The sequence below is a fragment of the Crinia signifera genome, chromosome 6 (genome assembly GCF_055691185.1).
Source record: "Crinia signifera chromosome 6, ASM5569118v1, whole genome shotgun sequence".
Lineage (NCBI taxonomy): Eukaryota > Metazoa > Chordata > Amphibia > Anura > Myobatrachidae > Crinia > Crinia signifera.
In genome coordinates this window covers 228250872-228276375 of record NC_139222.1, presented here as the reverse complement: position 1 = coordinate 228276375, position 25504 = coordinate 228250872, and the positions used below count along the sequence as shown (strand labels likewise).

At 46.6% G+C, this 25504-nt stretch overlaps 1 protein-coding gene across 1 annotated transcript in view; it reads left to right on the top strand.

The window, feature by feature from the left end:
* Positions 1–1618: 1618 nt before the first annotated feature.
* Positions 1619–25504, top strand: part of STAMBPL1 (STAM binding protein like 1) — a 62425-nt gene continuing 38539 nt past the window's right edge. Inside the window, exon 1 of the mRNA XM_083149050.1 lies at positions 1619–2334. The gene's annotated coding sequence lies outside the window, so the exon portion shown is untranslated. The remainder of the gene's footprint in view (positions 2335–25504) is intronic.

Genomic DNA, 25504 nt, shown 5'->3' with positions numbered 1-25504 from the left:
TGAGTGGCAGGAGGAGGGGGGGGGCAGGAATAGTGTGTGAGCGGTGATGGTGCCGGGACCAGCAGGTGAATGGTGGGTGTTGGCATCATGGCCAGCAGCAGCCCCCCACCCCCTACAATCAGGTAGAAGCTGACGCTGGATATAATCAAGTCTAAGGTGGTTCAAGTATGAAACTACAGTAAGCTATGGTACAGGGCCATAACTAGGGGTGTGCATGATTATGTGCTGCTATGATAAATCACGCCTGACAACTTTCTGGCTGCTAACTCTGGGAGGGAGCAGCTTGGTCAGCTCAACAGGGTGTGAGCCTTTGGAAAGGGGGTAGTCTGGGAATGCAGAGATTATAAGATGTCATCATGCCCCCCTCCCCAATATGTAATGCCCACATTACTGGCATTGCAAAGTGGGGGAATGAGGATATAATGACACAATTCAGGGTGATTCATGTCATCACCCCACCCACTTGTTGTCAGGTAGTAGGGGTGAGCGGAGGAGACTTGCCTGCTTTTCTGGGTGGCACTCTTGGATGTTCCTGGAAAGTAGGCAGGTATGTGCTGAATTAATGTTAGATCATGACCACCGACTTTCTGGCTGAACCATGCAAATGGGTACAGTCAGGTTGGGGTGATGGGGGGGGTGGCAGCATCAACATGGGTGGGCAGTGTGGGGTCTTTGCAGCCCTACCCCTCAATATTCAATGCCTAGATTGCTGACATTGAATAGCAGTGGGCTTTAGCGGAAATCACGTCATGATTTAACTATGGGTACGGGGAGGAAACGCCATCTCCGGGACACTTTACTGACCTTCCAGGGGGGGCAGGAGCGCCACCTGATTTTTAGCAGCTTCCCGGCAGATCCGTTAGGGTACGCAATTATGTTTTAGATATGTTTACTAATAAAATATTGGTATAAAAATAAGTGTCACATTCCTCTTCCTGCTGGAACACTCCATAGCAACCCAATAAATATGTTTTATGCCTTGAGGGGATCATAACAACATAAAGCAGTACCTGGTTGAGGGGAACCTCAGATTATTTACCTTTAAATAATAAGGACCCATACCCTCAATCCTGCCTGTCTACATCATCACAATTCAGTTTCACAGCATCGTATTATACAGACAATAAATATCTCTGCACTAAACAAACAAATATGCGCAGCATTGCACTAAAAAGCACACGTCCTATGGAACAGCAACAGAACACACCCACGCTCTGTATTCCCTAACCATGCCTCCCTCCCACACCCACGCTCTCTATTCCCTAGCCCTGCCTTCCTACACCCACGCTCTGTATTCCCTAACAATGCCTCCCTCCCACACCTACGCTCTTTATTCTTTAACCCTGCCTCCCTCCAACACCCATACTCTCTATTCCCCAACCCTGCCTCCCTCCCACATCCACTCTGAATTCCATAACCCTGCCTTCCTCCCACGCTCTGTATTTCTAACCCTGCCTCCCTCCCACACACTGTATTCCCTAACCCTGCCTCCCTCCCTCCCACACCCACATTCATACTGTTTTCCCAACCCTGCCTCCCTCCCACACAAACAGCCATGCTCTGTAACCCTGCCTCCCTCACACACCCACTCACAGACATGCTTTTCTTTGTATACCCGGCCTTTACCCTGCTCCCACACAGCTCACAGGTGCAAGAGTATACCCGAGCATTGTGCATTACCCCCCTTCCATGAGACATTGCTCTAGATCAGATTACCCTGCTGTATGTGTCATTGTTATATGTCACAGTGACAATGTTACTCCTCCCAAGTTGACATCAGGGAGATAACTGCTGGAACAGACAGGGGAAGGGGGATTGTGTAGTACTGGGAGGAAGTGCTACTAATTGTATTCCTCATGGCTCCGATTAATATTGTCATAGGAGGCCAGCATAGGCAGCAGCTGCAGACATTGGCTTCCTGTAGAGGCGGAGGGAGACTTTCCCTGCTCAGCAGCTATTATCCCCAGGTTGCAGGATCCCCCGGTAGGACTGAGCCCCAGCAGATCCCGATTCCCACTGCCCTCTGCTCTGCTCCATCCCCCTCCAGTCCCTGCAGCTGTGCAGAGCCCGCTGTGTCAGTGTGCCTCCTGTACAGCAGAGGAGCATTCTCCCTCTCACATGAAACCTGCTCACAACTTGCTCATAAACACAACATCTGGTAAACAAGCCATTAAACAGGGGGCAGGAGAGAGGTGGGGAGCTGCACAGAGCCAGGCTGCTGCCATTTGATGCTTTGCTATTACAATAAGCCAGGAGCTGCAGTCCTTTCCAGCAATGGCCAGCAATCAAAGCGGCTGATGACAGGCACAGGCTGCACCAGGGACTGCCTCGCTAGTAAGTACCTGACTGACTCTCTCCTTCTCTCTGCACTTACTGCTAACCTGCTAGGATTTAATTGCAGTCCCCGTATTCGATTTAGCATCATCGGTGTCTGTCATTTTATGATGGGAGGGGGTGGGAGACTGGCATCTGCTGCTGCAGAAACTCTGAAGAACATGGGGGTGACATTGTGTAGGCAGAGCTGCAGTGTGGAGGTCGGGGTGTTTGTCAGTTCACCTACTATGGCTGCTATGGGACTTTCTCTCTGGATTTGCCTGAAGATCTGATTTCAGCCCATTGTTACTGAGTGCTGACATTGGGGGAGTCAGATAAGTGCACTGTCCCTCTGGTGGTGTGCACTGATGCTGATAGTGTGTTCTACAGTCATGGAAAGGGTTTCTTTACTTCCTGGCAGAAATGAATAGTCTCACATTGGCAGCATGGTATGGTGAGACATTGTGGCTGGTATTATAAAGACAAGACTATGTATAACTGCATAGGAGGGTATTTATCAAAGCTTATAGAGAGAGTACAACTTATCACTTACTGTCATTTTTTAAACACAGCCTGTAGCATATAAGTTAGAAGCCCATTGGCTAATTTTCTCTCGCTGTGAGCTTTCATACTGGGTATGTGTGAAAACCGGAACCGGACTAGACCCCGGGATGCCGGACAGGCTCTATTCATCAATATCTGTCATTCTGGAGCTTGTAGTATCCCGTCCTGTGGGGCTGCTTGACACCTTTCACCAGGGAGAGGAAGGGGGAGAATACAGCCTCCCTGCATGGTTCGGGGATGTAATAAAAACCCGAAATGGTCCGGACCATAGGAGGAGGCTATAACTTGACCCTTCCCCATGTCCCCTGTGGAAGCTATCACAGACACCGCCGGACAGGCACCCCCCAGACTGGACATTACAAGCTCTCAAATAGAGTTTGATGATCCGGTCTCGGTTTTCACTTATGCTGGTCACACACCAGACCAACTTTCCTCCAACCATCCAACTAGTTGATTGGTTGGACTGAAAATCTGGTATTGTATGGGGTCAAATGCCTAATACAATCTGCTCACAAACTCAGGAGAATGGACAAAAACATTCAGTGAAATTGTTTAAATCAAACCTGTCCAACTACAGTGCATTGTCTGAGTGACAGTTGTTGACCATTTTCCGATTTAGGAAAAAAATGACTTCATTACAAATAATATTTGCTCCCAGCCAGTACCAGGTTTTTATTCCAACCAACCTTCTAGTGGGATGGTTGGAGGAAAGTTGGTGTGATGTGTGGGGGGTGGGGGGACCAACAAGTCTGCCTATCACAAAATGAAAGATATTTAATTAATGGAGGTGGCAGTTGTGGAATTTCTAATACGCCGCCCTTCACATTTTCACTTGAGGTGGCAGTGTGGGGTTGGGTAGGGGGCAGTAGGTTGAAGTTTTGCCTAGGGTTACAAGAAGCCTTACATCTGGCATGGGCCTGACACGCTTCAGGGGTCACAAGGGCAGCTGTCTAACCTTCAAAGGGCTGCATGCTTCCCTTATAATCCTGAAACAAAACTGCTGAAATTGGTGGTTTATAAAACTACTGTTTATTAAAATAAACCCATAAATCTCAAACTAATACATTGAATGAAATAAAGAGACCCGCGTCTGTAATAACATAACAGTAGACATTTTAAACAAGTTTTACAAGCTACAGTATGAGTCCTACTGGAGAAAGAGCTATATAAATAAAATTATTATTAAAATAAAGGGCCAGGTGTATCATGCTTCAAAAAGTGATACAATCAGCTCTTTCCTGTAATTTTTCAAACCCAACTTGGCAGTTAGGAGCTGATTGGCTGGTTGTTTATCCCTCTCCTTTGTATCACTTTATGAAGCTTGATACATCTGTCCCTAGGTGAGAAACATCTGACAACAAAGTAGGAAGGAGCTGGGGGCAGCAGGTGCAGGCTCACGTATGTATACCCCTTTCACACTGCCAGCAATATTCCTGGTTATTACATGCAAAAATGTTGCAACCCAAACTATTTTGCAGTGAGCAAAGGCAGCAAGAAGTGAGGCAGGAGGAATCCCGGCGCGAGTCAGTGAGACGGCGCCTACGGCTACGTGGTCAGCCGTGACGCCGGTCCACTGTACTGAGTCCCTGCTTCAGCCGCATTTGGGCAGCTGCGGCAATAAGCAGAAGTGACACCGGTCCCCCTAAACTGCACCTACCGCACACTCCTCCGAAAACCATAGGAGTAACATCAGGCTGCTAAATGGGTACCCGAAGATTCCACTAGTGTATCTGTTAGTGGGACGCCGCACTCAGATACCTTTCAGAGACTAATATCAACTGTATTCCCTTTTGGGACTTAATAGACATTCCTAAGTATTCAGCAACTATAAGGAAGTTCTATCCACCTTTGTTGCGCACAATTGAGACCAAGCATACAGACTATCCAATTTATGCTTTTCACAAGTTGACACTTTTCTGTGGATAATTGTGTACATGTTAATTACATTTTTGTTTTGTTTTCTAAATGCAATTGCAAGCATAAGTCCATTACCAATTCCTACTGTATATACGTATATTTATCTCAAACATATCTAATAGAAACAATTAAGGCAGAGCGCAACACTAACCCACAACATTGAATCTCCTGGAATGGCCAGGAGGCTTCCAGAAATTGAGTGGCGCTCCCAGCCCCCTGGAAGATTTTGCAGGTGGATGGTGGTGATGATGCGATTCATGGTGAATCGTGTCACTGTGACCCTGTGTCACAATCTTGGCAGTGTGTGGTGGTGGGGGGTCCGCAATGAGGCATTTTCGTGGACATGCTGCCCCTCCGTACCTATCCAGCAGCACCCCCTCTGCCATGCCCCCACTATGCTACACCACACACTCTGCCATGCATAAGCTGGCTGCCTCCACCCGGATAACAAAGCATGCTTTGGAGTACATTTTTGTGCTGTATCAAATGCATGCAAGCTGTTGTCTGCTGCTCGCACTGTGCACATATAAGTTCAATACTGTAGCTGATTTTAGCTTGTACCTCCATAGGAATGAGTGCAGAAAATTAGCTATGTGTACTAAACGTGCTATTGCTTTACTGTCAGTTATTACACATGTTAAGACCTGTACACAAGGGGCAATGTAAGCCATTATCGCTGCCTAATATCCCCAGTAGGTTTTTTTTGTGTTATGGGAGATAAATTGGTAGGAGCGCGCTCCCTCAGCCAGCCCTCAACGGTCGCTGGTAACAGGAGCGTGCATCAGCGACAAGCGATTTCTAGTGAAATTGAGGTAGAGACAGAATTGCTTGCAATTTTTAGCCGAATTCACTGGTTGCTGATGTAAACGGTGCACTGAGCAATATATTGCTGAGAGACATTATGCCAAAATTGCTGAGCAACCAAATTGTACCGTGTGTACACTGGTCAGGGGGCCAGTGGTATACAAATGGCAACCGTGTGATCAAAGACTGATTAGGATTGTTTCATGGTAAATGTGAGGCATAGCATAATTGGCATATATTATATGTGAGTGCCAATATCTCTGGGAGAGATGTGCAAAATATGCACTAAAAAAACGCCAGCGTCGCTCACATTTGTTATAGAAATTCAAATAAAAAATGTTGCGTAAAAAAGGATTATATTTCCTATATAGGGTAAAAATTACAGGTCATTATGAATAAAAATGTGTGCTTTAGATATACACTATTACTAATCGTTGTAGCCATCGTAATTGCTGATTGTCCCTAATGTTAAGGCTTTGTCCTTGGAATTCCTCTTGTGCTGTATTATAGATGCCATCATCAATTTTCTTAAAATGCAAATAATTATAACAACGTTTGGTGGAAATATGAGCAGCACTGTAGTAAGACTCGAGGTCTGTCTGCAGCTCACTAAAGCCCACATCCGCAACGCTGACCTATCTGAAGTTATAAATCTCTATCTCCCAGTTATCTGATCTGACCCTGGGCTAATGTTTCACTCTATCCCCTGAAGGTGTGTACACATGTACAGATTTACTGTCTGATCGATCTGGTGGGAACAAAAACCTGGAAATGTATGGGAGCAACTGACAATCAAAAAATTGTTCCCAGACAATTGTAAACAGACAGTGATCAGTCAGACAAATAGTTTGTCAAATGCTCCCATACATTTTCAGGTTTTTGTTCCCACCAGATAGATGAGACAGAAAATCTGTACGTGTGTACGCACCTTTACAGATACATCTGATCAGACCTACGATCCACTTTCTTAGCAATAATTGGTCCAAGGGATTACAGTAAAGTTTTGCCAAGCATGGTTTAGGCTTCTTATCTGTGTAAATCCCGTTGTTAAATCTGAATGCTGGGATGTGTGTCTGATTTGGTGTGTGTAGTTGTTTGGTTTGGTCCTGTCATCAGGATAGAGATGAGCTTCATGTTTCCTGTCATAAGTGACTGTAGGAATGTGATCACTGGCTGTCAGGCTTCCCGCTGTGACAAATCAGATCACATCACAATGATGGCATTTCTTGTTAAAGCTACAAGTTTTTCATAAAATAAATAAATACTGTTTTGTCCAATAGAATCAGCACGCACTAGTGGGCAGTGCTCATTCCCCTTGGTGCTAATGGTTTAGGAAATAAAACAAATCCATAACAAATTCCCCAGTGAGAGGGATCTATTCATTTATGTGAACTGATAAATGGGTATTGATACTGCTTTGGCTACTGAGTGTTCCAGATTCATGCATTTGAAAACGGGATTATATACCTGTATATAGTGTCAACACTTCCTACAGCACTCTATATACATAGGCCAACACATGCAATACTAACTGCCCACTGAACTGCATACGATACATCGTATATGGTCCTTTTTCTTGAGGTGTTGTATGCAATCCCCAGCAAGTGCTGCTGAATCTGATAAATCTTACGTGGGACCGTGAATCAGATTGGAGTCTGTGGTTAGGCACATACAATTCGGGCACTTTCCACCCGATCGAATCGGGTAAAAAGGGCCCAAATTATATAAGTGTATGGGCACCTTAACAAGAGCACATAGGTCAATGTCTGGGAAGCCTATTAGCCTACCGGTATGTTTATAGACTGTGGGAGTAAACATTTTTGATAACAGGGAGAACATACAAACACCACACAAATAATGACTGGTCGCAATCAAACCCGTAACTCTAGTGCTGGAGGCAGCAATGCTAACCACTGTGCCACTGCATTTCGTGCATGTATGGTGTTTTCACTTCTATCAGGACTGCTCAGCCAATTGCTGATTGACATATATCTATTAGTACAGTGATTGTTGGCACTGCTGCAACATATCTTGTAGTACAGTATAGTGTTCATTGTAGCACCCGCTATCTTTGAAAACCCATGTAGTTCCTCTTCCCTGCCTGGGGTGTCGCTGTCTGCTGTAGTGCTTCTAGCACAGTGTGGTCTCTATATCAGCACTGATATGCAAACCAGACCTGTGCTAGAAACACCACAGCAGACAGGGACACCCCAGGCAGGGAAGAGGAACTACATGGGTTTTCAAAGATAGTGGGTGCTAGAATGAACACTACAGTATGTAGATTTGGGACAAACCATTGTATATGTATAGGCAAGTGATTTACTTCCCGGGAGCAACTCCTTGTGAAATACACTAACAAGATAGCACACTGTTGTGTGGTCCCTTATTAATTCAGTTACCCTGGAGCACACAAAGCAGTCATCAAGGCATAAGCTTTTGCCTGTGTCTGAAGCCTAGGTTTGTATATTTGGTGGTGATATGGTGCAAGTAGCTTGGTAAACACATACAGCTTTTCAGGTGAATAAATGAAATAATGCTTTACTGTCAGCATCAAAAAAACAAAAAAACAACCAAATCTACATTCTGTATGATAGACAGCTAGCAGTTGGTGTAGCGGAGAGTCTATACTTCCAGTATTTTCCTTAATATGCCAGTAACAACTAAGACCAGCGTTATTGGCGGGAGATTGATAGTAATGGTTCTGCTATTGTTCCTGTGTGTGCGCTATTGAGGTACTGTCCTGATAATTGCGCTCGGGCTTGCCCTCTTGTGACTCCCCATATAAGCTTTCGGATGTCTTTCTTATCAAGTATATGATTCACATTTGAAAACATAAGTAGCATTTTTGAAGTCTGTGTGTGACCTGAGAGGGGTTAGGTAAATGTTTGGTACATACATACTGTTGGTTTTGCACAGTGATAGCTTGCGCAGACCAGATATGTCACATTTCGAGTACTTTTCTTACAGTCCAGCCCTATCCTAAGGCAGTTCACGTAAATATTACAGTACCGAAACAGGAATTGCAGTAAGTTATTGTTGTTGGTAGAAACAAATCACATACTGTAAGTTTAAGACTCTTTCTAAAATCTCACCACATACTGTAGAATAGCTTGGAGTGCAGGATATCATTCTGACTTTTTATTACTGCTATAACAATACCAAGTTTTAATTTTTTATTTAATCTATGCTTGGAGAAGAATTCCCCCCCCCCCCCCCTCACCACCCACACACCCACACACCTACACACTCACACAGTTCCCGCCTTGTGCCGTTCTAATACAAGACCTGAGCTGGGATAGAAAACATGTTCGGGGAAGTGACACTCAAGGTGACATTAGGCCAGGTACTGTACACACTGTAATGTTAACATGTGGTTGTCGCCTTACATTTTTTTATTCCGTTCAGGAGGTCAGTGGATTTCCCTGCGCCTGCCTCATTACAAGTATCTTGTGCATGGCACAAATCTGATCACAGTGACTATTAGGCATACCTCCCAACATGACCCTCTCCAGGAGGACACAATGCTCTGTTCCTGGACTTCCCTGGTAATTTATGATTACCATCACCTGTGGTGAAACAGCTTTCTTATCAATTAATCTGTTTAACACAGATGAGGGCAATCATACATTAAGAGATAAGTCCTGGAGCAGAGTATTGTGTCCCTCCTGGCAGTGGCGTAGCTACCGCTCCGCAGCCCCAGCGGTGGCGGGGGGGAGCCGGTGCCACGGGGGCGCAGGGTCCTTGTGCTGTGACCTGTGGGGGCTGTGCCTGCTCTCCGGCCGCTCTTAAGCTGCCGCATTGTTCCCCTGCACATACCCCCTGATGCCACATGCCGATGCCCGCCCGCCTGCAGTGCATTACTGGGAGTGTGGGAGGGGCCCGGCCGCTTGCCTGTCCCTAGTGCTGTCCTGGACCTCTGCTGCTACTGCTTCCCACGCGCCACGTGCTAATAACCACTACTCCTGTAGGTACTGCTGTTTTGCACTTAGTGTACCTGCAGTCTTGAGATGCTGCTCCCTCAACTCCCGACTCCCACCCCTTCGTGGCTGTGCTCCTCCAGCCTCATTCAGGCTGCCGCCTGTCATTACCCTCCCCTGAGTCCGTCCTGCTCCGTTTGCCGGCTGCTGTTTTTATACCACATACATCCAGTGCCTGCGCTCCCTGCCCAACACCCGCCGCTCTGGCACCTGACGGTGGTGATTTCCCCCCCCCCCCTCCCTTGCTGAGGCACCCGGCGACTGTCTTCCCACAAGCGCAGGGACCCCCTGGGCCCTGCATTCTTCTCATCTGTCAATGATATTTCTGTCAGCTTTGGCCAGCCTGTGTACATGCAAAATGGTAAGTGGCAGTGTTTGTCCATGTGTCAGCATGTGTCTGTGTGTCACTGAATGTCTGCATCAGTGTGTCAACATCTTTCCATGTGTCATCAACTGTTTGTATGTATCAGCATCTGTCAGTGTCTATGGGTCAGCATCTGTCTTTGTGTCGGTGTCCACATTTGTGTCAGCACCTATCTGTCTACATCAGTATCTGTCTGCGTCAGCATTTGTGTCAGCTTCCATGTGTCTGTGTCATTCTGTGTGTCAGAAACCGTGTTTCACTCTGTACCAGCGTCTGCCAGTGTGTTAGTATCTGTCTGTACGTGTGTCATCAGCATCTGTCCATGTAGCAATGTCCAAGTGTCAGCATCTGTGTCTGTGTCAACATCTGTTTGCTTATCAACGTCCGTGTGCTAGAGCCAGCATTTGTGTCAGCTTTCATGTGTGCACCAGTGGCTATATGTCTATGTGTCAGCATCATGTATGGGGGGGAGGGGGGCGCTAGATTTTTTTTTGGCAGGGGGGGGGGGGGGGGGGGGGGGGGGCGCTAGAAATTTTTTGGCGGGGGGGCGCAAAATTTCTAGTTACGCCACTGCCTCCTGGAGAGGGTCATGTTGGGAGGTATGTATCAGGCCAAATCATTCCCTAGTTGGAATTCCTTCTTAAATGTCCTCTAGGGAGTCTGACTGCTGCCAAAGAGCAGGCACCTCTGTGTATTTTGTAAAACACTACTTGTTGCAATAGTTATTTTAAAGCATATATTCTAATTGATTCCAAATCGCTCAATTACATTGCATTGACTGTATCGGCCTTACTACTTGTGGATTTCCATATAAATTGTACCCAGAGTGGCATGTTACAATCTATGGCATGGATCTCTTATGCATACTTCGCAACATGACCCATTCCAGGAGGGACACAATGCTCTGTTCCTGGACTTCCCTCTTCATTTATGATTACCATCACCTGTGGGGAGCTACATTAGGTAATTGATAATGAAGGTGTTTCAGCACAGGTGATGGTACTCATACATTACCAGGGAAGTCCAGGAATAGAGCATTGTGTTCCTCCTGGAGAGGGTCATGTTGGGAGGTATGCTTATGCAACACAACTCTAATTAATTGCACATGCTAAAACACAGGTTTAAAACAATTTTTCATTGCTGAAATGCGTAGTTAAGCAGTGTACGCACAGTGCGATTTATCCAGGTGATTTCTTCGCCTAGATGGTTAGCCAAAATCGCACTGTGTGTACACTGCGGGGGATAGCCCTACAACATCTCTATCGCTGAATGCCTGACTGGGGCAGAAGCAGCAGGGAAGCAGTGACAGCCCTGCAGTGGTGAGTATTTCTGGGGCAAATCCCCCCCCCCCCCCCCCGCCCTGGGAAGTGTGCACCTGAAAAGCCCACCACTGAAGGGGTTAATGAATGGTTCACTCAACGATGTACTGCTTTGGTAAAAAATCGACTGCAGCAAAAATGCTTATTAAATATCCTACACAGATGTTACAGTCTGTGACTGTTGACTTAAGCTTATATCTGTCATGGGTATTTGTTCTCACCGGTCTTTGATGATCGTACCTGTTGCCACAAATAATTACTTTCCAATAATACAGTGGTGAAAGCAACAACTTTCATGCATGTACTACTTTTTGATTAAAAAATCTTTGATGTCTGCCGGCAAGACTTATTCCCCTTTCATATCAAAATGCCAGGTCTCACTCAGGATTTTGTAGAGGGCTTCAGCCTGGATGCCACCCATCTGAGACCCCTTTCAGACTGGCAGCAGGACTTGGCTTATTGCTGAGTGTTGAATCTTGGAGAGGAGATCATCCGGCTCTTCCTATAATATAAACAGATCCTGGGTTGTATAGACCAGGCCTTCCCGGTTACACTGAGCTTTATCCATGCCCGTCCCGGGAAAAGCACAAGGTTCCATCAAAAACGAATGCTGTGAACAAGGTGGGGAAGTACATGAGAGAAAACCTAGTTACGTTCTACTCAAATTTCTATAGGGTGCATGCAAAAGTTATCAAATTTACTCTGCATGGATTACCAGCCTTATTCTAACATGCACATTCCTGGGGGAGCCTCACTGTGGAGCTGCCCCTATGTAATTGCTTGTGCAGAGAATCTAGAATAGGAGTTCTAAGTGTTTTGCTCTGCGACCCTCTGACTATAAAAGATTACAGGAACCTCAGCAAGTTGCAGCAGAATGGCTGCCACACGTGTGATCAGCAGACTGCACATGCACGGCAGCAATGTGGAGGCACAAAACAGAAGTGACCACTAATGCCATCACTCACTTTCTTACACAATTGTAGAGACTAGCTCCTTTTCGGAGTGTCTGCCTTTCATTTGTTTTTTCTTTTTTAATATATTCATGTGAATGTTAATGCTTATGCCTGCTGTGAAGGCTTTGGAGAGGGAGGCAGAAGATGACAGCCCCAGGACACAGGTACCCCCTTGTTGCCAGCCGAGTGCCCTCTATGGATATGGAGGGAGGGAGCCAGGAGTGCAACCTGCTGGTGGCAGAAGCCGCTGTTGATCGTGGGGTGGCGTCAACTACTTTTGGGGGGACATTTCACTGTTCAGCAGTGTTTTTTGGGTTTTCTGGCCCATTAACCATTGTTCCCTATGATGATTTGGGTAAATTGAGCCATTTAACATTGATTCCTATGGGAAATCGGGGGCATCGCGGGTAAATTGAGGCATTTAACATTGTTCCCTATGGGGAAATCGCGGGCATCGCGTCGGTACCATCGCACCCGATTTTTCTTAACGATGACCACGATCATGATAGTTGTGGCCGTGCTAGGAAACAAGTACCTGTTGATGTGTTAATTCACATAAGGTGTTTTATTTTATTTTATTACATATATGTGTTAACTTATTACATAAAGGGCCTGATTCGGACCTGCTTGCTGTGCTGCAAGTTTTCGAAGCCCAGCGAGCAGGTAAACGCCGCCTCACACAGTTGAAATCCCGCTCATGTGCACAGCTGCACTCACCATTAAATGGATTCCCGCCTGTTTATATGCGACTAGGTTCTGTGAAGGCCGCGGGGAGACAGAGGCCGCTGATGCCAGCAGCTCTTCCTCCCATCGACTGGGTATTGCCTGAGTTTTCTGAATTTATCACCCCCAAACGGCCGCAGGGTGTCCATTTTCTCTTTCAATGGTCCTGGTGACACAGCTTCACATTGGGATGTAGGAGGGTCCGCAGGAGCCAGGCACCTATCCTAAAGCTTTTGGAGGGTAGGCTCCTCCCCTACTGCATCCCAGATTCCTCAGTTCGTGTTAGGTGCCCACTGGAGTGGGTGCTATTCTAAAGGGCTGCCGGAGCAGCCGAAGGAGTAGAGCTAGTTAGGGTTTTTATTATTTTATTAACTTTTACACTAGCTAGGTAGGCACAGTGTGAGGATTCTCATTAGTGAATCTTCACACTGCTAGCGCAGCAGGAGCTGACAGAAGCGCGTCCTGTCAGCTCACTGTGCACATGGGAGACGCTGTCTGGCCTCCCTGTGCAGCGCTTACAGCTTCTTTTAAGAAGCTGCCTGGGCTCCGGAGCGCTCTGAAACCGGCTTCACGCTAGGTGGGGATCATGGGGGACAGGCGCTCCGTGATGGCGGCGGCCATTTTATGCGGAGCTTACACACTGAGCTCCTGATATGAGAGGACAGCAGTGTTGTTACAGGCATGTTCCGAGTGGTCCCCAGCTGAGGGGGAGATACTGGAACAAGGAGATCCTACAATGGGAGCGGCTGTCTGGGGGTAGTTGGCGCCAAAAGTCACAGACCCCGCAGCAGCAGGGACTTGATCCCTTCCCTCACTCTGTTTTGGCGCCATTCAGAACGCTTGCAGCGGAGCTGAGCTGGCTTACAGATCCTGACAGAGTGATTGGATTTCCTGGGCTTCGCTTTCCCCATTCTGAAGACTACAGAAAGCTAAGTGACTGAGTACTCTGTATATAATGTATGTACATTTAATGCTGTGACCGTGTTATTGAGAACATCAGGTCTGAGCAACAGCCTGTGGTCTTGGGGGAGGGAGCCTTAAATGCATTGAGCGCTTGCAGTGGTTGTACACTGAGAATTGTCCCTGAGGGGGGCTTATGTATTTATATGCGCTGCTGTGAAACCCATGGGGAGTGAACTCCAGAGGGTAGTACATCGGAACTTGCATGGGCCAAGCCCTAGGCAGGTCTAAAAATGCTTTGGAGCATTACTGGACAGGCAGAGTGATGGCTGGTAACTTCTCTAGACCATTGCCATTCTCTCAGCAGTCCCCTAGCTCTGTGCCTCGGACCCAGACAGATCCTGATTTATTACTGGTCATGCAGGATACTGCTATGGGAATCAGCAGGTTTAAATTACTTGTTGCACAAGTTTTATGGTTATTCTGTGGGGACCCCTAAAAGGTCTTATTCAGGGCCATTATTAGCTGCTGATGAGGTAGGAGAGTACACAGAGCAAACCAGGGTGATATTTCTGAAGAGTCCTCAGCCTCAGGGGTAGAGGATTTTATTACTGCTGTTAAACAGGCATTAAATTTGTCTGTGAAGGATAAACTCCTGCAAAGGTTGTTTTTTATGAGACAGCGTAAAGAATCTGATATCTCCCTGCTAAGGGGCCTGAAAAACCCCTGATAAAAGGCTTCAGATACTTAAAAGATTTCTAAGCCTGTACCCCATGCCTGAGGTGCATGCTGACCTCTGGAAAAAAGTCCCAGTGGTAGATGCTTCTGTGGCACGTGTATCAAGACCTCAGGTGGAGCCGCTGTGCTACCAGTACAAGGGGTAGCAGCGTTTAAGGACCCCGCAGACTAAAAGCTGGAGGGTAGCCTCAAAGCATTATTTTAAGGGGTGGGATACACCCTACGCCCTCTGAGGATTTCAGCCTGGGTCTCTAAGGCCATGATCGTGTGGGACAGAAATTTGTGCACTATTTTACACGCTGACCCTTGTGTGTTATTGCTTGCAGAGAAGCTTAAAAACGGCTGCAGAGCATGTATTGGAGTCTGAGAGGAAGCTCTCAAAATGGCTGCCAGAGTTTCCACAGTGTCTGTAAATGCCAGGAGAGTGATCTGGCTTAAGGCTTGGGAGGCAGATAATGTGTCTAAGAAAGCCTTAGAGACAATAGCTTTTAAAGGAAAGCTGTTACTTGCTTCTGAACTGAAAGAGATTATTAAGCAGGCCACAGGTGGCAAAAGTACTGTCCTGCCAGTCCCTGCAGCCAAGCAGACATCAAGGTTTTCTGCTTTCAGGCCAGCCATGCGGCCCTCCCTTAGAGGAGGTGCGTCTTTCTGAGGACAGCCCTTCAGGGGAAAGGTCCTAAAGTCTAAATTTGGTTCCTTTCATAAGAAACCAAACACAAAGGAGAGGACAAACCGTCTGCATGACTGCCAAGGGTTTTGCCCGGCGGTGGTCAAGATGGGGGGTCATCTGACACTGTTCAAAGACGCATGGGCATTGTTAGACCGGGATTCTTGGGTGTTAAAAGTTATAACCCAGGGTTACAGAATTCCCTTCAAGGGTCTTCTTCCAAGAAGATTCATTCCCACGCCAATACCAAAAGGGGCTCGGCTCCGTACAGCTCCCTTGGGAGCGGCTCATTCTCTTTTAGAGAAGGGTGTGGTGATCCCGGTCCCCAGAGCGGAATGGAAAAAAGGCTTTTATCCCACTCTGTGTCGGGTGTCCAAACCAGAAGGGTCTTTCAGACCGATTCTCAATTTAAAGTCGTTAATTATCCATTTGTGGGTAGACCATTTCAAAATGGAGTCTCTACGGTCAGTGCTGTGTAGCCTGGACCAGGGAGAATTTTTGGCGTTCATGGATGTCCAGGACGCATACCTTCATGTTCCTGTTCACCCAGGACATCAGGCTCTATTGAGATAGGAGACCATGCACTTGCAATTCCAGGTGTTGCACTTCGGCCTGGCCACAGCGTCAAGGGTATTCACCAAGAAATGTCTGTAATGGCGGCTGTGCTTCGACTGAGGGGAAACACTGTGATCCCATATTTGGACGACCTGCTGTTCAGAGCGGAGTCAGCAGACATGTTGAAGAGTCACTTGGCAAAAGCCATTGGGTTTTTGGCAGGCTCACGGCTGGTTTTTAAACTTACAAATGTCTCAGTTGGTGCCGTCACAGAGACTCCAATTCTTGGGGATTGGTCTGGATACCCAGTTGCATTGGGTGTTTCTACCAGAGGCATAGGCCAGGGATCGGGCTGCCTTGGTACAAGAGATCCTAGGGTCTCAGAGCACAGCAGTATGGAGGTGCCTCAAACTGCTGGGGAAGATGGTGGCGTCTTTCGAGACGTTACAGTTCGCCAGGTTCCACTCTAGAGTGTCCCAGTGGACAGGGAACACTCAGACCATGAGGTCAGAACAAATGGTGTTGTTTTCAGAAACTCGATCCTTCCTAAAATGGTGGATGGAGGTGGATTCCCTTCGGGGGAGTCGGTCCCTGCAGTCCTGGAGCTGGTTGGTAGTCAAAACTACCGACGCCAGTCTCAGAGGATGAGGGGCAGTAGTCATGGACCTGCGTCTGCAGGGCTTGTGCACTTTAGAGCAGAAAGACTGATACTTTACAGTCTGCCTTACTGATCAACAGCTTGGAACTGAGGGCTGTGTGGAAGAGGTTTTCTCTGGCGGGAGAAAAGATTACAAGAGCTCCCTTTTAAGCATTCAGACCGACAACGTCACAGCTGTGGCATATCTGAATCACCAGGGAGGCACACACAGCAATCTGGCCATGTGGGAGGTGTCCCAAATCTCCTTGTGGGCGGAACAGAATGTTCTAGCATTATCAGCAATCTTCATACCAGGAGTGGAGAATATAGAGGCCGACTTCCTGAGCAGGGAGAAACTGATGGAAGGAAAATGGAGGCTGAATCCACAAGTATTCCACTAGATTACAATAAGGGGGAAACCCCGGATAGGGACCTGAAGGCATACAGGTACATCCATCAGGTACCCAGGTTGTATGACAGGATGTGGGATCCACTGGCAGAAGCAGTGGATGCCATGACTATCCCCTGGGAGGGGAATCTTCTTTATGATTTTCCGCCAGTTCCAATGCTGGCAAGAGAGTTGAAAACAATACAGGCCCAGACAATTTCAGTAATTTTAGTGGCCCCAGATTGGCCAGGGAGATCCTGGTACTCGAGGCTTCAGAGATTATCTGTGGACTCGTGGAGTCTACCTCTGAGCTCAGACCTTCTAAAACGAGGACCGTTCAACCAGCTGGATTCAGCTCGATTAATTTTGACGGTCTGACTGTTGAAAACGCCATTTTGAGGAATATAGGATTCTCAGAGGCGGTGGTTAACAATGAGGAAAGCCAGAAAGTCAGTGTCTTCTGTAAATTATTTTGGGGCCTGGAAGACCTATATTTGGTGGTGTGTAAGACAGAGGTCACGCACATCGAGATTTAAAATGGCTAAATTGTTGGAGTTTTTTACAGGAGGGCCTTTCCTCTGGGTTAGGCCTTCAGTCACTCAGAGTACATATCTCGACCGTGTCAATTTTTCTTTCCAAAGAAGGATTGCGTTAGAACCAGAAGTACAGACCTTCCTGCAGGGGGTTTATCTATTGAAACCTCCCTACAACCAACCAGTAGCACCAGGGGAATTATCTCTGGTTCTGGAGTACCTTAAAGAGGCGCCTTTTGAGCCGTTAAGGTCGGTTGACCTTAGTTTCCTTTCAGGGAAGCTGGTATTTTTGTTGGCGGTGGCGTCAGCAGAGAAAAAAAAAAAAAAAAAAAAAAAATATCGGAGTTGATTGCTTTGTTCTACAAGTATTCCTCCCTTATATGTCATGATAATAGGGCTGCCTTTCGGACAGTACCCCTAGATTTTTACCAAAAGTAGTCTCTGCTTTTCTTCTAAATCAGGAGATTGTTCTGCCTGTGTTTCAACCCCCAGAGGGTTGTTAGGAAAAGGGACAAATTGAGGAATTTGGATATTGTGCACGTCTTGCGCGTGTATGTGGACAGAGTTAAGAGTGTCAGAAAGACTGATACTTTACTGGTTTTGTATGACATACACAAACTTAGTTGGCCTGCTTCTAAGCAGACCATTGCTAGGTGGTTGCGCTCTGTTATTGCGTTTGCATATACTAAAGTTGGTAGGCCTGTACCGGCCTGGATTAATGCGCATACCACCAGGTCGGTTGCCACCTCTTGGGCGGTTCGACATGGGGCAACAGCTGAGCAGGTTTGCAGCGCTGCCACTGGGTCATCTGTTCATAATTTTGCCAAATTCGATAGGTTCCATGAGTTCGCGTCGGTGGACGCATCATTCGGGCGAGCAGTGATGAATACTGCAGACCTGAGCGTACCCACCCAAAAGGACCGGCTCTGGAACGTCCCAATGTGAAGCTGTGTCACCAGGACCATTGAAAGAGAAAAAGGGATTTTTGTAAGAACTTACCGTTCGAATCCCTTTCTCTGATATGGTCCTGGTGACACAGCGATCCCTCCCTTACGCTCAGTAAGTATGCCAGTGTTCATGATGTTTCATGTTATAATTGGTTGAAAAGTTAAATTTAAAATTGTGCATATAATATGTGCAGTTGTTTGTACTGAGTTAATGTATTCCAGTGGCTTTGAAAGATTGAACTGAGGAATCTGGGATGCAGTAGGGGAGGAGCCTACCCTCCAAAAGCTTTAGGATAGGTGCCTGGCTCCTGCGGACCCTCCTACATCCCAATGTGAAGCTGTGTCACCAGGACCATATCAGAGAAAGGGATTCGAACGGTAAGTTCTTACAAAAATCCCTTTATTGACATCATCAGTGGCCTCCTTCCCCATGGCCTTCCCAGCAACTTGTCGCTTACGAACAGGGTGGAATCCGTTCATTGGTGAGTGATTCTGAATGGAGTTCCCCCTGTGTGCATGAATGCATTTGCAGCTGTGCACTTGGGCGGGGCGGTGCGAGGCGGCCTTTACGTGCTCGTTGGGCTCAGCAAGCAGGCCTGAATTGGGCCAATAGTGCAACACACTGTCCAGTCAGAATGTGCTAAATTGTTAAACTCAACGTTTACTATGTACCCAGTTTAGCAGATTGTTGTTTGTCTTCTCTGGAACCCTGTGTGACTCTGAGGTAATAGAATTGCATTGCACCCTGTAAGTATGTATTGTCTTCTATTCAGCGCTGACCTTGCTCTTGTGTGGTTATAGAAAATGGAACTCCCTATTGCTAGTGATATACTTATGCAATGTTTCCTGGTTTGTTTGTTTTCCTTCTCTTTCTAATATATTGGGCTACAAGCCTGGAGTATATGTGACTCCATGCAGTAGTCGCTGTTACATATAAATATTTAACTAGAACAGGTGACAGATATACATGCTAATAGGCACAGGAAATGTATAGATGACTGAGCGCTACCATTTCTCTTCCTCTTTTATGTCCTATATATAGAATAGTGGACACACAACTTACATTTGGGTTTAAAGTACTTCTAGTTTTTATGGGAGATAAACATTTCGGCTTATGATTGTGCACCACAGAGGATGCCAAAGTTCCTTATTCTGCTTCACTTTTATTTTTTTCTAGACAATACGCAATATATTTATTTACTATCCTCCGGTAAGCTGCAGAATATTCACTATTTTATTTGCCCCGTTGGCCTTACATGTTGTTGTTTTGTTTTACACACCAGGTACAGAGTATAATAAACTTACATTGCTTAATGAGAACCTGACACCTGTTTTTTTTTAATTCATTGAAGTGTATGACATAAGTGAACAGGTGTGTTCCTAAATAATCTTATTTTTACTTGTTTCTATATTAGAACAAGCTTTATTTTTTTGTTTTATGTTGGTTTGTGAGATGTCCCCCCTGCGATGTTGCAGTCCGCAATGGAAAGCAGGCACTGATGTAAATACAGTAGGTCTGACCCATAGGTACTGCTCAGAAAGGTATCTGAAGTGTTTTGTCTTCAATCAGATATTCTAAAGCAGCTATTACAGAGCAATTGCCCCTGAGATAACATTAGATGCTAAAGCAGAAGGTCCGGTTTAAGAGCACACCGATCCTAAACATCTTACAGGAACACTGTTCCCTTGAGTTCCAATGTGAATCATTGCTGCGGTCATGATCCTGTATGTTTGTAGATCAATAGCATAAACTGATGGAGTGTAACATATTAGCTGTATATAGATAGTCCATATATTACTTAATGCACACTTCCTCCTAGTAGAGTGTAGGCACATCCATAATGGAATCCGGGTGGAAGGTAGTCCGTAAGTTCACTCAAGGTGGTCGACATGGCCAATAAGTTGACAGAGTAATATGATCGACACAAATGTTTTCTCATGATTTTTAGGTTTAGGCTCTTGGGGGAGGGATAGGAATAGGCTGTAGGAGGGGACTGTTATGGTTAGACATTAAAGGAAGGTTAGGATTACAGTAAAAAAAAAAAACCTTTGTGTTGATTATTTGCATGTCAGCATTTTAACCTGATCAACCTAATGTGGGGTACACACCAGGACGATCTGGCCCAAAACGAGTCAATTTAGATACAATCTCGACAGATTGTATGTAAATTGGCCATGTTTTGGGCCATTTCGCTGTCCTTACAATGCGATCCCGATCCGATGCACGGCCCCGCGGGTCAGTCGGTCTTTTCTGAGATCCTACCTGCTGCAGGTAGGATCTCAGTATCGACTATTGCAGTGGGTGGGGGTCGTGATCGGATCGCGATCGCATCAATGGCATTTTCGCGGCGGGTCGGCGGCGCAGTCAGCTCGTGAGCGGGTCGTACGTTCCTGTGACAGCAAACTCACGAGCACCATCGTCCTGGTGTGTAGCGGGCAGAAGTCCATGTCAACCATTTCATCGTCGACCTTTTGACCATGAGAATCCTCTATGTTGAGTGGTACAACCTTGTTTACTGGGGCCAGGTGGACAGCAAATGAATGGGGTATTACTGCCACAATACACATATTTTGGTTAATTTGTCAAAATTGCTGTTTGTTTTCCTTGTAATAATGCTCTGTGAGGTGAAGCATTTGCAGTCGCAGTATGGTGTTTGGAAAATATTGAGGCAGCAGGCTGAAATGTGCACACTCGTTTCCAGATCATTTTAAATGGCCAGATCTGCCAGAAAGCTTGTATAGTGTTGGTCCATGCAGGACCACAAATGTTAGGGAATTTTTGTCCACTTGGCCTGTTTATTTAAAACGTTTTTTTTTCTGTAATTGCGTAAACATATTTACATTTATTTCATTTTTCTTCTAATGTCTTCCCGTTACCCACTGTATTATATATTTAATTTAATTAATATTTAGTAGGCTAAGCATATCAGGGCCGAAACTAGGGTTTCCGGCGTAGCAGGGGTTCCGGTCCGGGCAGCGGGGTCCGGGGACAGGCAGCGCCACGGCGGATTTCACTTGTAGCAAGCTACGCAATTTGCCTGGTGGCGGGAAGCGCTTCTGATTTTGAAAACACTTGCCGGACGATGATTGGCTGAGAGAATTCAGCCAATCAGCATCCGGCAAGTCTTTTAAAAATCTGCTTCCCGCCGTGCAAATAGCGTAGCTTGCTTCCAGCTGCCGCTAGTGTTGTAGTGTTGCTCTCTGCTGTGGTTCTTCTAGCACAGTGTTGATTGTATATCAGCATCTATTCACAGCTGCTTTGCGGAGTGACTACCAGATGCCTCCCCGCCCCTCTCTGCTGCGGGAACAGCCCCATAAAAAAGTGACAGTCCCTCAGAAATTGGGACAGTTGGGAGGTGTGTGTGTGTGTGTGTGTGTGTGTGTGTATGTACGTATGTATATATACACTGCTCAAAAAAAATAAAGGGAACACTTAAACAACACAATGTAACTCCAAGTCCATCACACTTCTGTGAAATCAAACTGTCCAGTTAGGAAGCAACACTGATTGACAATCAATATTGCATGCTATTGTGCACATGGAATAGACAACAGGTGGAAATTATAGGCAATTAGCAAGCCCCCCCCCCCCCTATAAAGGAGTTGTTCTTCAGATGGTGACCACAGACCACTTCTCATCTCCTATGCTTTCTGGCTGATGTTTTGGTCCCTTTTGAAAGCTGGCGGTGCTTTCATTCTAGGGGTAGCATGAGACGGAGTCTACAACCCACACAAGTGGCTCAGGTAGTGCAGCTCATCCAGGATGGCACATCAGTGCGAGCTGTGGCAAGAAGGTTTGCTGTGTCTGTCAGCGTAGTGTCCAGAGCATGGAGGCGCTACCAGGAGACAGGCCAGTACATCAGGGGACGTGGAGGAGGCCGGAGGAGGGCAACAACCCAGCAGCAGGACCGCCTTTGTGCAAGGAGGAACAGGAGCAGTACTGCCAGAGCCCTGCAAAATGACCTCCAGCAGGCCACAAATGTTCATGTGTCTACTCAAATGATCAGAAACAGACTCCATGAGGGTGGTATGAGGACCCACGTCCACAGTTGGGGGTTGTGCTTACAGCCCAATACCATGCAGGACATTTAGCATTTGCCAGAGAACACCAAGATTGGCAAATTTGCCACTGACTCCTTGTGCTCTTCACAGATGAAAGCAGGTTCACACTGAGCACATGTGACAGAGGGCGGGATGTTGTAACATCCGCAGCCCATTATCGCGTCCCTTCGCCGGCCACCGCATTTTTAAAAACGGCATATGCTCTAACATATGCGGTTATCAACGCAAGGGACAGCTCTTGCGATAAGAGCTGTCGCTTGCGATGCGGTGCCGGCACTGGACTTCCGGGTCTGTGACCCGGGAGTCCATCTGCGCATGCGCAGAGTGACGCGCCGGCCGCAGGGCATGCTGGGAGGGATCCGTGATGGATTCCTCAAACAGCGCTGCGGTAAGAAGCCCATAGGTTTCTGCAGGTAGTCGCCAGCTTTTTCTGGCGATTCCCTCCGCATCGCTGACACTGCGGAGGGGGCACAGAGCATACAGAAATGCGGTAAAAACCCCAATAACGGGGTTTTTACTGCATTTCTGTCTTAGAGAATCACCCTCAATGTCTGGAGACGCCAAGGAGAATGTTCTGCTGCCTGCAACATCATCCAGCATGACCGGTTTGGCAGTGGGTCAGTAATAGTGTAGGATGGCATTTCTTTGGGGGGCCACACAGATTTTGTTGTCAGCACATTCAATTATGTAAAGAACAAAGTATTTAATAAGAATATTTCATTCATTCAGATCTAAGGCTAGATTCTCTAAGCTTCAAAAGTGATAAAATGAAGAGTGATAAACAGCCACCCAATCAGCGTCTACCTGTCATGTCACAGACTGTGTTTGAAAAATGTCAGACAGGAGCTGATTGGTATATATATAATGTGTGTATATGTATGTATGTTGTTGATATGTAATTTTATGCATTAGCTTTACCTGTTCCCAACTGACCCCCTGCACACACTGTTTCCCCCTCGCTAGGTTTTTGGAAGTGGCGTATGTGGCCGCTAAAACAGCAAGGTTCGCGGCTAAATGCAGCAAGCCTTGCTGTTAGGATACCCCCGGAATGCTCGCAGAAAGCATTGAATACACCCCATAGTCTAGCAGAGAAGCTGTCTTTGCAAAATAATAAATCTAAGGGTGAAATATAATAGGGTGAGAGAATGAGAAAGTGAGAGATTTGGTAAGAAATCTACAGGTTTTTTAAAGCGGCAATCACACTGGTTTTGCAGTGTAAATGATCCCATTGTCACAGTCCTCAGAAAGCTATGGGGCTAATAATTAATAGAGGAACTGCCACAGATATCTCTATTGATCAGTTGATCTAGTGATTTTTCTTTGAAGGTTTATTTAACAGCTACTGTATATCCCTTTTACATGAATGGCCATTCACAATGCTTAGCAGACCTAACCTCCTGTATCCTTTATACAGTAGTTCATGGATATAACATAAACCTTTTAGTACATCTATAATCTCATTGGAAGCAGATCATATGAAAGAGGAGAAGCTGGCTGTCTATGGATATTGTCAAATGATATGTTAACAGATTGAATGTCTGAGCCGGCAGCTTGGCAGAGGCTGTTGTTTGGCCTGGCACTTGGCAGCTATGTGAAGGTGGAAAGAATCAAAATCTGTGACCTCTTTTGTTAATGAAGCAAAGTTTCTGCACAGGTTTATTTGATATTGTTGTATGTGTGTGATTTGAGCTGTGGGATAACAGAGACGTTAAATGATTTAGTTACATTTCTATAACGAGGTGTTTTTTTTAATTACCCTGGTAAAGCAAAGCGTAATTTTACAGTACAAGTAGATGCCACTTTTCACTTGTCACCTATACTTTCTAACTGTGGATTGCTTAAGTGAAAAGGTGAGGGATTGGGCCATGTAGGGGAATACCAAGGCTGCCATTGATCCAGGGAGGAGCTGCCAGCAGATGTAACCACTTGCACTACATGCACCAGTCATTGGGCAGTATTCAATGCGGGCGCGAGCGGCTGGCAAGGGGGTTAAACGGCAGGGATCGCAGAAAACCAGAGATCCTCGCTGTTGGCCGCTCTCCATATTCAATGTTCCGAGGGAATCCTCGCTGTAACAGGACAGTGAGGATTCCCCCAAACAGTGAGGCTCGCGGCTAATGCAGGGAGCCTGCTGCATTTAGCCATGCTGCATTTAGCCAATACGCTGATTCCCCCTCACTCAACCACGGAGCGAGGAAGAATCGGCATATGCAGTGGGTGGGGGTCAGTTGAATACTGACGGGGCGAACGGTGACAGCGAGCATTCAGCACTGCTTGCTGTCACCGCTCGCCCCGGCATTGAATACACCCGATTGAGTATATACAGGATGTACTTAGCGGTGGGGTGCAAAGGATAGCGAGTGGGCCTATCCTGCAGAAGGACTGCTGTAGCACAATTGCTGTCTGTGACAGATAGGTACTTCACTATTGGGTGTGATTTAACTATTATACCATGATCCACAAACAGACAAAAAATAATCACAATTTATTCCGTTGTGTTTGAATTGTCCATGGTTTCAGGTAAGCCATTATTTCCTTGTGGGGAGTTGTTGATAAATGTTTTTAAGTGTACAGCTTAATATATAGTTGCCCCTCAGCAGTGTGTTTATGATAGAAAAGTCAATGAGGCGGCACACTGGTGAGAGTGCCCATGCTGAAAGTGCCTACAATGGGTATATTAGTGTTCCCGCTAGGCTGTTTTAGCGGGGCGCTGCACCCTGCCCGATCTTTAAAGGGCAAAATGCGCCCTGCCCCTCCAGCAGCACCCCGCTAAAACAGCCTGCTGCCTGTCTTGCTGGTGTGCCCGGGGAAGTCCGCCCCTTTGCACGCCTCTTTAGTGATGCGGCAGCCCAGGCACGCCCCTTTTATTGACGCGGCAGCCCAGGCATGCTCCCTTCAGTGACGTGGCAGCCCAGGTAAACACCCTTCAGTCACATGGCAGCCCGGGCATGCCCCCTTCAGTGACGTCGGCGGCCCGAGACCACCTACAACGATGAAGTTGGCAGGCCCGGTCTGCCCCCATTGCGCAGCCCCCGTGCAGCGGAGCCTTGCCCCCAAAAAATCCTAGAGGGAACACTAGGTATATGAGCACCAGAACTGGACCATTGTGCGTTGAAAAAAGTCACCTAGCATGATTATACTGT